Genomic DNA, 17,432 nt, shown 5'->3' on the forward strand with positions numbered 1-17,432 from the left:
CTGGTACACTTATATAAAAAGGTACACTTATATTTTATCACTTATCTACGTGGATAAACCATCCGTCACGTTCTGGCAAGTATGTCAGTGTGAGAGTGGCAGATGTCTTATCCCCGTGGATAAGTGATAAAATTGTAAGCATAATAGCCGGGCTTGCCGAAACGTTGGATAAAAGGTAAAAATGTTATTTTATCGCGTTCGACCCGTGTGTGTCTTTAAAAAATCCTTATGGTAAGCACTTAAAGATCTGAAGTAAATATTTTAATAACTTTTCCTTAGCAACGTCGCCTTTTTCCCAATTTAGCATTGATCAAATAAAAGCGTTAGTCTAATAATATAACAAGGGTGTCTACAGGGCGAAGCTCCACGATTTTAATGCTCACTGACCGATTTTACTTCTAAAGTCACTGGCCAATTTTAATTAACTGGGTCACAAAATTTAATATACACTTAAGTCGTTAATTAATTCAACTTCTAGTTTGATTTCTATGAACTGGAGGAAATCCTGAAGTTTTTGACGCGAACAACACTCCTAAACTAGCCAGTACTGTATTTTGTGCCACCAGTGCTTGACAGTACGACCCAGTAGATGCCACTTCTATTGGGTACTAACGTATATTAGATTTACATAATATAGAAATTAAGACTAATCATAAATAAATAGATAGAATACTCTTTATTGGCACACCTCAGCAAAAGATACAGAAAAAAGATACAGTGGAGACAAAACAAATGATTATAAATAGAGGCAGACAACAGGCGGTCTTATCGCTAAAGAGCGCATCATAAAACATAAAAGCATGAGTACAATCCAGGTCTCTTCAAAGCAAGAGTAATCTCATAGGTATGCGTGCTCCACCGTAGACCGCACCATCACTTACCATAAGATCTTTTTTTAAAGCTAGCTTATATCTAAAATAGGCCCTTGAGGGTATTGTATGCATATGAACCTAATAGCCAGAGTACTAGCATACAACACAATCGCGTATGCTTCCTAAGCGTATTCCCGTTTGCGGCAGCGTTTGGGCGTTATCACACTTGCGTTTTGCGGGCGATTCGAAAGCGAAGCGAACGCGCAGCGAGTACGCCGCGAGTCCGCAGCGTGTTCACCGCGTCTAGAGTGGAGACGTCATGCTGTATTCGTCATCAAAATTAATTTCTATCCACATTAGTTTAAGGGGCTGACAAACACCCAATTGCGCAAAATTGATATTACTTGCTGTTTTTAAGACAAACCATTAGTTTTAGTAAGGCAAGTAAATTATATGTTATTATTGTGTTATTATTCATTATATTTCAACGAACATAGATGTACTCGATACACGACTTAATGAAATCGGCTCGATAGAAAAAAATGCAAAGATTGGTCTCGTGTTTGTCATTAAATGGGTCTATGTCGTTCAATTATTCACTTAGTTGTCTTTAATTAAAATTACAATAACAGAAATATACATATCTAAAACACTAAAGAAACAGCACAAATAATGCATCTTTCTATTTTATTTTAATATTTTTCCGTACTTTTCGTACCTTGTCCTTTTAGTAACAACGCGCTCTCACTTACTCCCATACGAATAGACAGTGTACGCTAGCGTCAAGGTCATTGGGTGTTGTCAGCGTCTTAATTCCATATTTGTAGTAGTTTATTATCTACGAATGTGGGCAGACGGACAAGCAACAATAATGGCACCGTCGGAAGATTCAAACACTTGCAATGGATATCGCGGCGAACACGCTGCGCACTCGCGGCGAACTCGCTGCGCGTTCGCTTCGCTTTCAAATCGCCCGCGTGATAAAGCCCTCGGTCGCCACGTAGCGTAGCGTCAACAATTGTCACTTTGGTTACGCAGCCAGATAACAAAAGTCGTTAACATTTCGTCACTACTTTTAAAAATACTTGTATCTTAGTCTTTCAATGAAAAGAAAATTGTAGTAAGTATGTATGGAATGCATAAAGACTTACTACGTTTTAACTTTGAGAAGCAGCGTGAGATACGAGATTTTTTCAAAGTAGTGACGATTTATTGTTTCGTACAAGACTTTTATCTGAAATATAAATTTGACCTAACTGCATGTGTAAATGGGTCGCAGTTATTTCCAAAGGGCTAGTTACGCAACAAGTCGTAATGTTTGTTTGCAGCTATTATTTCCTATCTGTGGAGTGTGTGGACTAAATCATGCTTGTTGACATAGTGGCACTTGGATTATGGAGCTGTATAGAAGCTGATGAAATATTGTTTTCGTCATATCCGATGGTATGTCTATCCATTTGTCCATCCGTTTCGTCTATTTATTTATTTGTTTTTATTTAAATAGTAAATAGTATTAATTTGCCGAGTTTTGTAATATTTCCGCTTATTTTACGATCTATTAATGTTATCTTATTAGTGAAATAATTAACACTATATTTTAAACTAAATAGGACATTCGGTTACCTGTTTCTAAGTTATCACGATTCTAAAAAAATCTTTTAGTTACAAATAGTGCAATTATTATTATAATATAAAATAATATAGCAGAAAGGATTTATGTGATGTGATAAAAATTTAACCCATGACCTTAACCCCTCTTTCTTGTAATTTTATAGCTGAATTTGATAACTGTGGACAGTAAAGTTAGACAGTCACTGGCATAAGTGATGATTTCTGTACCTTGTCAGTGTAACATCTTGTTTGAAATGTCATACGAAAGTTGTCAAATGATTTAAAGCGACAAGGTACAGAAATCATTACTTATTTATGCCGGTGACTTGGGCACACTCTCACCAGTAGTCTCAGAGTCCCGGCCAATTTTTAACCCCCGTCGCAAAAACGACGGGGTGTTGTAAGTATGACGTGTCTGTCTATCTGTCTGGTTGTCTGTCTGTCTGTCTGTGTCTGTCATCGTAGCTCCCGAACGGATGAACCGATTTAGATTTAGTTTTTTTTTGTTTGAAAGCTGAGTTAGTCGGGAGTATTCTTAGCTATGTTTCATGAAAATCGGTCTACTATGTCGCGGTCGGGAATTTTTAAATATTTAATTTTGTGGTTAGGTTTTAGATCGAGAAAAGATTATAGTTAGATAAAGGAAGTTATTTCGGTATACGGAAACACTACTTTTAAGCAAATCTATTTGATAACGTTTTAAGATTTGATAAGGATAAGCTGACCTCCGGTATCGCAGACATAACAAAACTCGAGGTCAGAAACGGGCTACTGCGAACATCCTAATTCAGTTTGTTTCTCTTTTGCTCTACTTTTGCAGTGACAGAGATGAAGATAATGCGATTTAAGTACAGAAATTTGCCAGAACATGATGTTAGTATTCGCTTTTCTATGACTGTATAAATTGAACTAAGCAAATATATCATATTAAGTAAAGAAGAATTAATTTGTTCCAAAACTTTGATTTCACGACTACCGTTTCTGTTAAATGTGGATTGGTTATGGATTAGACAACATATAAAAAAAAATTGTCTTTTGTCGATCGGAAAACCCTGTCCCATAAAAAGTTCAAAAATCTATCTTTCTTTCCATTAAAGCGTTTTTACACTATCCGATCCAATATCGGATGTAGGAATGTCAAAGGCTTTCATAGATGCCGGTCGGATAATGTGTAAACGCACTTATTATTGTTACCTATAGGTATGTAAATACTCGTATTGAATTATCTATTATCAATAAAACGCATGTGCATTGTTCCTGTTTATTAATTTCATAATAAGGCTACGAAAGAAATCTTTCTGTGGGCTGCCTGAATGCACAGAATAGAACAAAGTAGGCACTATTTAATTAATAATTATTTACATGTATAATCATTAGGCTTAGGACTTTTTATGGCATACCGTGGTTCTAAAATCCGTGGAGTCGCCATATGAAAAATTTTCAAAGTCAAAGTCCAACAGTATGATGTCACATTAAATATAAATATTTATACACACTGTCACATCGTCACTGAGTTAATTTTAATCGAACGTAGTTGATTTTATCTTAATAGTAATTTTTTGGTATTAGTATATAGGATTATGATAAAATTTACTAATGAATAACATTATTAGTTAATATTAACTACGTTCGATTAAAATTAACTAGGTAACGTTGTGACAGTATGTATAAATACTTATATTTAATATGACATCATACTGTTTGACTTTGACTTTGACTTCGAAAATTTTTCATATGTCGACTCCACGGATTTTAGAACCACGGTATGCCATAAAAAGTCCTAAGCCTAATAATCATGTCATGACAGTATTAGCAGAAGCAGGCATCTTTCTGAATGAAACCCAGCTTCATAAATTGTATAAATTAGTGTCAGTATTAGACTTGATATAGAAAACTTATTTTTAATCACATTATTTGTCTTATAAATATAAGTATGCCAATTGAAGACCCCTTAAAATATTCGTATTTATAGATGAAACTTTGGAAAATATTGCCAAGTTGATTTTCACGTACAAATTTAAATTATACTATGCATGGTACTTTAAATATAGTTTAATGTAAATATAACTAATTGAACTGAGTCGGTACTGACTCAACTATGACATGACATCTGCTTTTTCAATGTCATCTCATGAAATTATTTTAAGAACAAATTAAAGTCATTGTCTTCTTAATTTGGACTCTTATTTTAAGATATATTAAAATTTGTAACTATTTAATTATTTTGACCTTGTATTGTTGTACATTAATATTAAGAGGAGCCGACAATCCGCTCGTAAAAGGAGTTGGATATTCGAGAAAACTAATCAATTGAAGTATAATGTATGTTGTAGTAACTACTTATTTCCCAAGTTTATAACTATGTGTGGTATATGTGGTATAATTTCATATCAAGTTCATCACTTAAATTGACTATTATTTATCGTAAAAATAATGAAGCAAAAAAGGAGTGTACAAGTTTCTAATGGGTCGGCAAACGTGCAAGACATAGGTTACGGTGACAGCTTTCCATCAGGCGGGCCGTATACCTGTTTGCCACCGACGTGGTATAAAAAAAAAAAAGCAAGACCAATAAAGGAGAAAAAATGAAGAAAAATAATAAAATAAATATATGAATTTCTTAAAAAACGGTGAAAATACCATCTTTTATATACAAAAATCATTGAATTAAATTATTTGTAGACACTTCCCTACTGATAAGGGTGTATGTACTTCTAATTCCTTCAAAAAGGTCGCACTTTACATAGTGAAGAATTGACTATCAATTAAACAACCAGTCACAAATAAAGCCATTTTTTTTTAATGGGCTATCGTGAGTCGGGCGGCTGTGCACCCTTTACTCGATAGAGGATCCAGTATATTATAAAAAATCCCAAACCCTTATATACATTCCCAATAAACATTTCAATAGCGCGATGTAGAAATAGTCACAGTTGGTACAGCGACATCTCTCGTGACATTTGTTAAACATCATAGTATGACACTTGCTCTACGGAATTACAGTTCCCAACAAAGGGCTCTCACTGTGTAAATGAGTGACAAATATGTACATATTTATGTTAATTATACTTTTGTTTTAAATTATTATTTGAACCTCCAAAAAAAGCTGAGGGTCTCTGAAGGTCGTTAGTTATCAACAGCTTATGCAAAGTTATTTTTAGACTACCGAATTCACAAGCGTTTGGAAATAATCTACTTATTAATACGCTACTGTTATAAACAATCTACTACATTTACGTCGACCATGGTAGACAGTCGTACAGAGGGCGCCCTCAAAGCGCCAGAGCTCGAATATTCCATCATAAGTATACCTAATATGTATGCAATATAAAAACACGAATTACCTTTAGATATTTCTTAAAATAACACGCAAAATATTTAAACTTGAAAATAATTTAACAAGTTATTTTTTTACGAATTATTTTATTTCGGATTAATTGTAAAGCTGCAACCGGCCACTTTCTTCTGCTCTGTGCACATGCTATTATATTTCATGGCCATGATCCACATTAATAAGCATAATTATCAGATTAGCTCGGTTGTTGCCATTTGCTTTTTGAACCTTCAGCAAGGTCGCATACTTTCGGTGCCGCCCAGCTTATCTACTTACTAACATATCTGGAAGATTCGGTACCTACTGTTTCATTCATAAAACGTTAGGGATCCGTCCCGAACAAGGTAGGTGCCGAAATACTATCCAATGATGAAGTTGATAATTCGTATTCCACTTACATAAATAATTATGGTTTTTTTTAGTTATATGTAGTTTTACTACTATACTATAACTACTGTACATCTACACTGTAGATACAGCGTGAATTAAAATTTTGAAAAAAACCCTCGACCGCGACATAGTAAACCGATTTTCATGAAACATGGGTAAGAATACTCCCGACTTACTCAGCTTTTAGACAACAAAAACTAAATCTAAATCGATTCATCCGTTCGGGAGCTACGACACACACACAGACAGACAGACAGACACGTCAAACTTATCACCCCGTTGTTTTTGCGTCGGGGGTTAAAAAATAAGGGCATATTCGGTCTGTCTCTACTCGTATTCTGATTAAAAACAGCAGAAACAACTACAAGTATTAAACGCGAAAGTTTTACGCTATTTCGACTATAAAATAGTATACTTACATTATAAACTAATAAAGTGATCAAGTCTTTAGCTCACGGGTCTGAATTATGCAGATACTTGAGTTACAAATAAAACACGTCAAAATGTATCCGGAATCCTTCAGTAACAAGTCCATATAGAATTTAACAGTTTTTTGTTGGTTCTCGGTATCAGATAATAACGTTATCTTTTATATACAGATAACCAGTAGTCATTTTACGTTCCAGTTTCATCAGACGATTTGATGGCGATGTATTTAACGTGTAAAAATAGTTTGACATGGAAATCGTACTAAGTTTTATATGACATTCTTACACAACCGGTCTGGCCTAGCGCGTAGTGACCGCTACGCCGCGGTCCCGGGTTCGAGTCCCGGTAAGGGCATTTATTTGTGTGATGAGCACAGATTCTGATGAGCACAGTTCCTGAGCCATGGATGTTTTCTATAGAGGTAAGTATTTATGTATTATATATCGTTGTCTGAGTACCCAGGAGCAACACCAGCGAGCTTAACGTGGGAATCAGTCAATCTGTAAGAATGTCCTATAATATTTATTTATTTTATTTATTTACACAGATAGACTGTGTCACGGCAAGTTCAATAATGTTTGTGTTGTGAGTACTCAAATAACGATATGAATAATATAAATATACTTATAAATAATATAGCATCCATGACTCAGGAACAAATATGTGTGCCAATCACAAAATATGCCATTACCGGGATTCGGATACAGGAACGCGTCTTAGCAGGCAGGGTCACTCATCATTACGCGCTAGGTCAGACCTTTTGTCAATACCATACAATATTAGTGTACAATGTACCTATTTATTCTAGATTAGAAATTAAATGGGATCGAATTTGGTAGAAACAGGTGAAATATTTGGTGACCGACGAAAATTGTGGTCTCTACTGTGAAATATAGGTATGACACCTATATTTCAGCACCGTGTTGGTGTAAAACAAGTATACAGTCCACCTGTTGGCGATCAGTCACCGTTGATTATGGTCAATCGTGGAACTCTGTGGTCCCTCAAGAAATCCTCTGCAAGCAGCTCATTCCACAACCGGATCGTGCCATTTTTTTATCTGAATGTCTCTGAAAGGTCATTGTTAAATGCGTATTTCTCATCTACATCAAAGAGGATCGAGTATTATAGAGAGTTACTGTCGAAGTGTAATCACAGTGCATAGACTCCCATCTCTCGACACAATGTTAGAACTTTTGAACCTCATGACAATTTGGCCCATAATCTTAGCATATGTGTTAAAATGTCATATTTTTGATCAGAGCGTACCCCAAATGTGTTCGCCATCTAGCTCAACTTTTTGTAACCTTAGACTTTATCTGTTTATACGAATTTGGTCTTTAAAAAATAAAAAATAATAAATAAAATATATCTTATATTATATATCTTTGATATGTGTTAAAATGACAAATATTAATATTAGCGCCATCTAGCTGAGCGTACCCCAAAGGTGTTTTTTTTAATACTACGTCGGTGGCAAACAAGCATACGGCCCGCCTGATGTAAAGCGGTCACCGTAACCTATGAACGCCTGCAACTCAAACAGTGTCACATGCGCGTTGCCACCCCATTAGAAACTTGTACATTCCCTTTTGCTGAGATAAGTACACAGCAAAAAGGAGTGTAGGTACAAGTTCTAAGGAGGGTTCGGGGAGGTGTAATGCCATCTAGGCCACCGTACCTTTTTTGTATGGTACTGAGGTACGTTTTTTTTCTTAGACTGTATCCGTCTATACGTAGTTATATGTCTTTGTCTACATGAAGGTAGGTGATTTCAGGCATCAGCTTCAGCAAGCCGCGATTACGAGATTATGACGTTTATTTCACTCATTTTAACAATAGTACGTAGAAAGGGAAAATTACACGGCGATGGCGTACTTTAAAACCTGAATGTAATCAAAGACTTATAAATCTAAATCATAATTGAATTCCGACGCGTGATTGTCGCTAGATGTCACTTAACTATGCCTATACAAATAACCCGCATTTACTGATGTATGGGGTTACAAATCTTCCGTTACTTATTCCTCTACGGATCGTAGTGTGGTATGAAGTGTTTACTACAAAGGTCGACTTTATTTTCCTCGGGTGTCATTTTTTACACGAGGAAATAAATACGTTCCAGAAAATTACTACTTGCACCAGCCACTTAACTCAGGGTTAGTGGGCTGTCATCTGTCAAATTCTATACAAAATGGTGGGTTAAACCGAGAGTTAGCCCTCCATTTTTGTTGATGCAAGTGGCCCTAAGTCGTAAAATTATATGCTCAAAAATAAAACAGAACAGGGTGGCTAGAATGGCACAATCCTAAGTCACGAAACGAAGCGCGTAAAATTATGGCGCGAAAAGCGGCGTATCGCTTTCGTTTGGCGTCGGAGAAAAAATCGCGCCAATAAAGCGCAGAATATCTACTAGCGCTTCGAAGCGTTTCGTGAGCGATTGTGCCATTCGGCTAGCCACCCAGGAAAGCCCACTATTCCCTCCTAGCGAAGTGGGAATAAATGTCCCTTTCCAAATAGGTGAGGTGAAAATAAATTGACTGATACTGATAGGTTCTAGTTAGTGATAGCTCTTCATTCTTTGTATGATGTCATCATCATCATCATCATCATATCAGCCCTTTATTGCCCACTGCTGAGCATACGCCTCTCTCTTCTCTCTTCTATTAGAAATAGAAATAAAATTTATTCGAAACAACACGTTACATAAGTGGTAAATGTACAGATTTTTGTTCCAAAAAGGATGCCACTCAGCATGTGTCGGAGCACATAGTGGACCCTTAGACTTATATGATATGAAATAAAAATAACATATTAAAGTATGATTTCACAGCACCATCGAATAGTTAACAAAAAAAATACAGACAAAAACCGGCCAAGAGCGTGTCGGGCCACGCTCAGTGTAGGGTTCCGTAGTTTTCCGTATTTTTCTCAAAAACTACTGAACCTATCAAGTTCAAAACAATTTTCCTAGAAAGTCCTTATAAAGTTCTACTTTTGTGATTTTTTTTCATATTTTTTAAACATATGGTTCAAAAGTTAGAGGGGGGGGGGACGCACTTTTTTTTCCTTTAGGAGCGATTATTTCCAAAAATATTAATATTATCAAAAAACAATCTTAGTAAACCCTTATTCATTTTTAAATACCTATCTAACAATATATCACACGTTGGGGTTGGAATGAAAAAAAATATCAGCCCCCACTTTACATGTAGGGGAGGTACCCTAATAAAACATTTTTTTCAATTTTTTATTTTTGCACTTTGTTGGCGTGATTGATTTACATATTGGTACCAAATTTCAGCTTTCTAGTGCTAACGGTTACTGAGATTATCCGCGGACGGACGGACGGACGGACGGACGGACAGACAGACAGACATGGCGAAACTATAAGGGTTCCTAGTTGACTACGGAACCCTAAAAAAGAAGATATTACGCTATGATATGGTTGATATGTCATGTGCTAAGTATCCTCTCCTGTCAATGATTGTCACTTCGGTAAGGCCGGCTGCAGTTAAGATTCAAACGCCACCTTAAAGACGTTTAAAAAAAAAAAAAAAACATTCAGTCGAATTGAGAACCTCCTCCTTTTTTGAAGTCGGTTAAAAATCGGGGAATTTTTGCAAACTCGTTTTGCGTATCGACCTCTAACATCAAACTGTGATTGTCATTATACAATGATTATATCATTAAAGTATGCATTTTCCTTGTTTATGATCGTGGTGTAATTCTTAGAAGGTTTAAAGATATTACCTATAAGCAGGCTCAAATTGTCGGTAATATTATTTTTTGACGACCGGTCTGGGTCTGTCGGTAGTGACTCTGCCTGGTAAGCCGCGGTCCTGGGTTCGAATCCCGGTACGGGCATTTATTTGTGTGATGAGCACAGATATTTGTTCCTGAGTCATGGATGTTTTCTATGTACATAAGTGTGTATTTATCTATTTAAGTATGTATATCGTCGCTTAGCACCCATAGTACAAGCTTTGCTTAGATTGGGGCTAAGTTGATCTGTGCAGGTGTCCCCAATATTTATTCATTATTTATTTATATAATGATAAATTATGTACCTAACAGATTACTCGCTATATAATACACACATTACATAATTTAATATACGTTCGGTCAAGAGTCATAAACAAGTATGTACTCATTTATACATACATAATGTTTATTTAAAATAGTACGGAGTATTACTGGTAACTTTTACTATAGGATCAACCCCGAAATATTGAAAAAAAAAACGGTACCTTTTTCATACATTTTAGCTGCCTGGGGCCCGTTTCTCGAAAGGGTCAAGCTTTGTATTACAAGTGTGTTTTCATGACAACCCATACGATTTGACAGTTCGCGCACTTGTAATACAAGGCTTGTACCTTTCGAGAAACGGGCCCCTGTCCTAGAAATTTTCTATTACATTACAACCAAATAATTTCACGAATTCGGGAGATTTTGACTACAAAGGTGGATTCACCCTTGAAAACATAAACAACTAGTCACTTTTTATATCATGCATTATTGCACTGTGAACAGACGCCGTTCTTGCTACTGGGGATCGATTTTTGAATTTCTAACGCACGAATTTGCCGTTGGAAAGTCTGTGGAAAACGACGTAATGCTATTTTTGAAAAAACACGCCTAATAATTTTAAAACTAGTGATAATGACCACTCGTTGTTAGTATGATAGAATTTAAATGAGGTGGTGAAATTCTTAACCCGTCACCACATTTACACACCCATTTTTAGGGTTCCGTAGTCAACTAGGAACCCTTATAGTTTCGCCATGTCTGTCTGTCCGTCCGTCCGTCCGTCCGTCCGTCCGTCCGTCCGTCCGCGGATAATCTCAGTAACCGTAAGCACTAGAAAGCTAAAATTTGGTACCAATATGTATATCAATCACGCCAACAAAGTGCAAAAATAAAAAATGGAAAAAAATGTTTTATTAGGGTACCCCCTACATGTAAAGTGGGGGCTGATATTTTTTTCATTCCAACCCCAACGTGTGATATATTTTTGGATAGGTATTTAAAAATGAATAAGGGTTTACTAAGATCGTTTTTTGATAATATTAATATTTTCGGAAATAATCGCTCCTAAAGGAAAAAAAGTGCGTCCCCCCCCCCCCTCTAACTTTTGAACCATATGTTTAAAAAATATGAAAAAAATCTCAAAAGTAGAACTTTATAAAGACTTTCTAGGAAAATTGTTTTGAACTTGATAGGTTCAGTAGTTTTTGAGAAAAATACGAAAAACTACGGAACCCTACACTGAGCGTGGCCCGACACGCTCTTGGCCGGTTTTATATTCCGGCTGTTAGAATATACCCCATGTATATTAGCCGATTTTTTATAGTATTCGAATCACGAATTTTTAAATTTTTTTCCTTAAAAAAATATTTGAAAAAAACTTTTTTTTAGCCTGCATTAGTGTCCCACTGCTGGGCAAAGGCCCCCCCTCTCTTCCTCCACTCGACCCTATCACTTCCCCACCAGTTGGGATAATTTTTTTCCAGGTCGTCGCACCATCTCCTTTTTGGTCTGCCTGAACCCCGACCTACACCATCTATGGTAGTCCGTGGGTCCCACTCGGTAACCATTTTGGCCCACCTTTCAGAATATTGAGTGTATATAATCATTAATGCAGCCGGCGAATCATGCTTCCAATTTTATCATTTTAGTAGAGCGGCGAGAGGGTCTCGGAAAAAGTTGATGTGACTGGAGAGTATACTGCTGACAAGTGGTATCGTTGTGATCGGTAGACTTTACTGAGTACGAAATAATGACTTGTCGCATTCTCAGACTGTGGGGGGGTTAACTATGACGTCACAAAGATCGCGGTCCCGGGTTTAAATTTTTTGCCAATTTGTCTAGAACCCCTTATCCAATTTTGAAAAATGAGGTGTCGATTGAAAGCGTATAACATGCTGATTAAGATTTCTTATATGTGAAAAGTATATTTTTGTTAGTTATTTTTTAATTAACAATAATGCAAAAAATACTTTTTTTTACTCTCTTTTTTGATTTTTGTGACTCAAAAAGGCAATGAAAACGACCACTTAGCTAAAAAATATGTTATATAAATCATTTAACTACATTATTAAGCTATCTGTTGCTTTTTAAATTTCTACGATCGGATAATAAATAAGCAAACTACAACCACATACCTGTAGGCGGGGAGTACCGCTTGACACGCGTTCCCATACATTCGGCGTCTACCAAAATACACCTCGCGCAAAATTCGTTTCAAGCAGATGTACCTCTAATCTTATTCATCGTAACCTATCAATATTGGTATCATTTGAAAGGACAATTAAAGTACTTTAAGAAACAATGTCCATCATTTTCTTAAAATCAATAATCGCCAGCCTGCGGTGGTTACAAAGGAAAAAAGTGGGTATGCAATTTGACTGGTTTCCTAGGTTTGATACCCTAGACGAGTTTAAAAGGGGAGGTAAAGGTGACATATGGATTTTTCTCTGACTTAAAAGCTACACAGAGGGTCAGCGGAGAAAAAAACTAGGGTTTAAGTTTAGTTTTAAGTTATTTTTTCCTTTATTTGTTGATTTTATTGTGTTTAATTTTTTTGTAATTTTATCAAGGATACACGTTGGTTTCTTGTGCTAAAAGTTCCCTTTTTTATGAGAAATGTTATGAATTTTATGGCATTTTCCGATAGAGACTAAAATTAACTTTCAAATAAGGCCACATAATCATAATTTTACTTATATAATATTAAGGGTATGGCTATGTATCAGTAGGCCACATAGTCATACTTTTACTTATATAATATTAAGGGTATGACTATGTGTCAGTATGACTATGTGGCCTTATTTGAAAGTTAATTTTAGTCTCTATCGGAAAATGCCATGAAATTCATAACATTTCTCATAAAAAAGGGAATTTTCAGCAAAAGAAACCAACGTGTATCCTTTATAAAATTACAAAAAAAATAATCACAATAAAATCAACAAATAAAAGAAAAAATAACTTAAAACTAAACTTAAACCCTAGTTTTTTTCTCCCCTGACCCTCTGTATAGCTTTTAGGCCAGAGAACAACCCATATGTCACCTTTACCTCCCCTTTTAAACTCGTCTAGGGTATCAAACCTAGGAAACCAGTCAAATTGCATACCCACTTTTTTCCTTTGTAACCACCGCAGACTGGCGATGATTAATTTTAAGAAAGTGATTGACATTGTTTCTTAAAGTACTTTAATTGTACTTTCAAATGATACCAATATTGATAGGTTACGATGAATAAGATTAGAGGTATATCTGCTTGAAACGAATTTTGCGCGAGGTGTAATTTGATAGACGCCGAATGTATGGGAACGCGTGTCAAGCGGTACTCCCCGCCTACAGGTATGTGGTTGTAGTTTGCTTATTTATTATCCGATCGTGGAAATTTAAAAAGCAACAGATAGCTTAATAATGTAGTTAAATGATTTATATAACATATTTTTTAGCTAAGTGGCCGTTTTCATTGCCTTTTTGAGTCACAAAAATCAAAAAAGAGAGTAAAAAAAAAGTATTTTTTGCATTATTGTTAATTAAAAAATTACTAACAAAACTATACTTTTCACATATAAGAAATCTTAATCAGCATGTTATACGCTTTCAATCGACACCTCATTTTTCAAAATTGGATAAGGGGTTCTAGACAAATTGGCAAAAAATTGAAACCCGGGACCGCGATCTTTGTGACGTCATAGTTAACCCCCCCACAGTCTGAGAATGCGACAAGTCATTATTTCGTACTCAGTAAAGTCTACCGATCACAACGATACCACTTGTCAGCAGTATACTCTCCAGTCACATCAACTTCAAAACTAGACGACTTTTTTCAATTCCGCCGCCTTACTATTTGTCCACGTGGATAAGACAACTGTCACTCTCACACTGACATACTTGCCAAAGCGTGACGGATGCTTTATCCACGTGGAAAGGTGATAAAATTGGAATCATAATACGCCGGCTGATCATTCCTTGAAGTGTAACGCTTAACGGACTAAGTCAAACGGTACTCCAGTTGACCGACCCATTAAGGCGGAGGGCGAGGTGGTCAGTAAACATGTTTTCACTAGTTCTACGCAAGGGCATAGCTTAATGACAATAACATGTGGTTGTTTGCTTTTCTATAATGCCACGGGCTTGTCAAACAAGCGTTGATAGTACGGGTACAGTATGGCCATTCGCGCTTCTCGCTGAAAGTGCCACCTGCTCTCGGTTACTTCACAGTTACCGCCTATCAAAAACCGACCAGTCGACCTGTCATATCTTACTCATAAAAGCATGGTACGCGTTCACCTACACGAGCTTAGACTGTGAACGCGCCTTTTTCATATAATATTATTTGATCTTCATTGTCCGAGGTGTGGTACGGTCGTGGTAGGAGTACCTATAGGCAACTCCAGACCAAGACTGCTTTAGTATTGGAAAGAATTCATGCACGCCCTTCTTTTACGAGTGTATGACGATGAAAAAATAATTATTGACTGTCCTTAAGAGGAATTTATTAAATCAAGTGTGAGAGAACCTTAAGAACAATATAAAAGTCAATATCAAATATCAGACGTCACATGTCAAAATAACTTTACGAAGTCGTAAAGGTTCAGATTCAATTGTTCGGTTATTATAGTTATTTGTTATACAAGGGGGCAAAGTTGTATTTTAACGCCGAGTGTGGAATTGAAAAACGAGCAAGTGAAGGGATTCTATAGTTGAACCACGAGCGAAGCGAGTGGTTCGAGAATAGTATCCTGAACTTGCGAGTTTTTTAACACACGAAAAGTAAAATACATTTGCACCCGTGTGTACTTTTATCAATTTTAAAACAGTTCATTTCTCCTCACTATAGCGAGGAAACTACAACGCAAAAAATGCGTTTATAACTGCTTCCAGTAGTTCCACAGGTGGTAAATCATCCTTATTACTAGATTCACCTACTTTTATCAATTTTAAAGCAGTTCATTTGACTTTATTCAAGGTTATATTACTTTACCCACTAGTGGTTAGAATGCGTTTTTACCCGCTGGTATTAAAGGACAAAACACGTGTTTCCGAGCTAGTGAGGGGAAAAATTATTTTTTTACTAAATATTAAGAGAAGTTAAGACACTAGTTTCTTAGAGATTTTATTTGACCTAAAGAACCTTCCCTTAAGTTATCAGAATTCAATAAAAACAGGTTGTATAATTGGTATCGAGCAATTATTAGCTATTAAGTTAAAATTACTAGGTACATCATTGCCTATTATTTTCTGACCCGCTTTGTTGCTACCTCGCTTAGTTATAAAACAATTTTGTTCTGAGAAAATTGTTCCTAGAAAACGATTTAAAGTTTCCATCTAAGTACTTTATTCGAAGAAATCCTATTAACTAAGTGACAAAGTCAAGTATTTGTACCTATTTTTTTTTCTACAGCTTTAGAAAAATTACTTTGAAATTGAAAGCTGAAGGAACACTTCAGTAACTTTCGCCTCCATTCGAACTTTAAGATACCTACGTTAAATATAAGCTCTAAATACGATATGGATCGGATAGGTCTCTTGCGTTTCTTTAAACAAAAAAGTGATGTTTATGGTTGAAGAATGGTTTCTCAACCACGTTTACTAAGTTGCATTTTATCCACAGGTGTGCAAAGTAATTTTAAACAAAATTAAAGTAAGCCCAAATAAGCTGGCTAGTAGAATAGATGTTTAAATCTTTTTCCCCTCACTAGCTCGGAAACACGTATTTTGTCCTTTAATACCAGCGGGTAAAAACGCATTTTATCCACTAGTGGGTAAAGTAGTTTGACCTTGAATGAAGTCAAATTAACTGCCTTAAAATTGATAAAAGTAGGTGAATCTAGTAATAAAGATGATTTACCACCAGGTGGAACTACTGAAGCAGTGATCATGCTTCCAAACGCATTTTTTGCGTTGTAGTTTCCTCGCTATAGTGAAGGGAAAACGTTTTGTGTTACACTCGGGTGCAGATGTATTTTACTTCTCGTGTGTTAAAAAACTCGCAAGTTCAGGATTCTATTCTCGAACCATTTGCTTCGCTCGTGGTTCAACTATAGAATCCTTTCACTTGCTCGTTTTTCAATTCCACACTCGGCGTTAAAATACAACTTTGCCCCCTTGTATAACAAATAACTATTAAGGTCTCCTCCCCCTACTATATCTTCCTTTAGTCTTTGAAACGGCAGTTTTTAGGTTTAAAGAACCTTCGTAGGATGACTTTTAATCACACCCTGTTTTTGTTGAATTCCGTTAACTTTAAGGGAAGATTCTTTAGTTCAAATACAATCAATTTCTCTAAGAAACTAGCCTCTTAACTCTTACGGTTATCGAATTATTAAATAAATAAATTTAATTACTGAACACGTGTGTGGCATCCTTTACCACTTCCTAATGTTATTTGTTTTGACATGGGCCATCAAACACTTGACAATGACTTTAATGTTACGATTAAGGTCCTCTCACACTAATTAATCCATTTATTATGTATGAAAACTAAAAAAAAATTTTTTTTCGTATTTAACAAAAAAGCTATACACGGGTTGGTTCCTGATAATGAACCTAACTGCGTGTCGATTTAACGGAAAAAAACGCGGTGTATTAGGTATACTTACTTTTTATATAAATAATTATATTCATATTCATATTCATATTCATATTCATATTTATTATTATTATTTATAGTCCATACACATTACCTACTGTGATACCGCATTCACTGCCAACGTTTTCCGCTACGCTTGTAATAGTCGATCCCAGCGTTTTTCCGATTTGTAGAGGAAATTAAGCGACTATATAAATTATACTCATAGTTGTGTGTATTACGAAGTATGTGTGTGTGTGTGTGTGT

The sequence above is a fragment of the Leguminivora glycinivorella genome, chromosome 19 (assembly GCF_023078275.1).
Source record: "Leguminivora glycinivorella isolate SPB_JAAS2020 chromosome 19, LegGlyc_1.1, whole genome shotgun sequence".
Classification (NCBI taxonomy): Eukaryota; Metazoa; Arthropoda; class Insecta; order Lepidoptera; family Tortricidae; genus Leguminivora; species Leguminivora glycinivorella.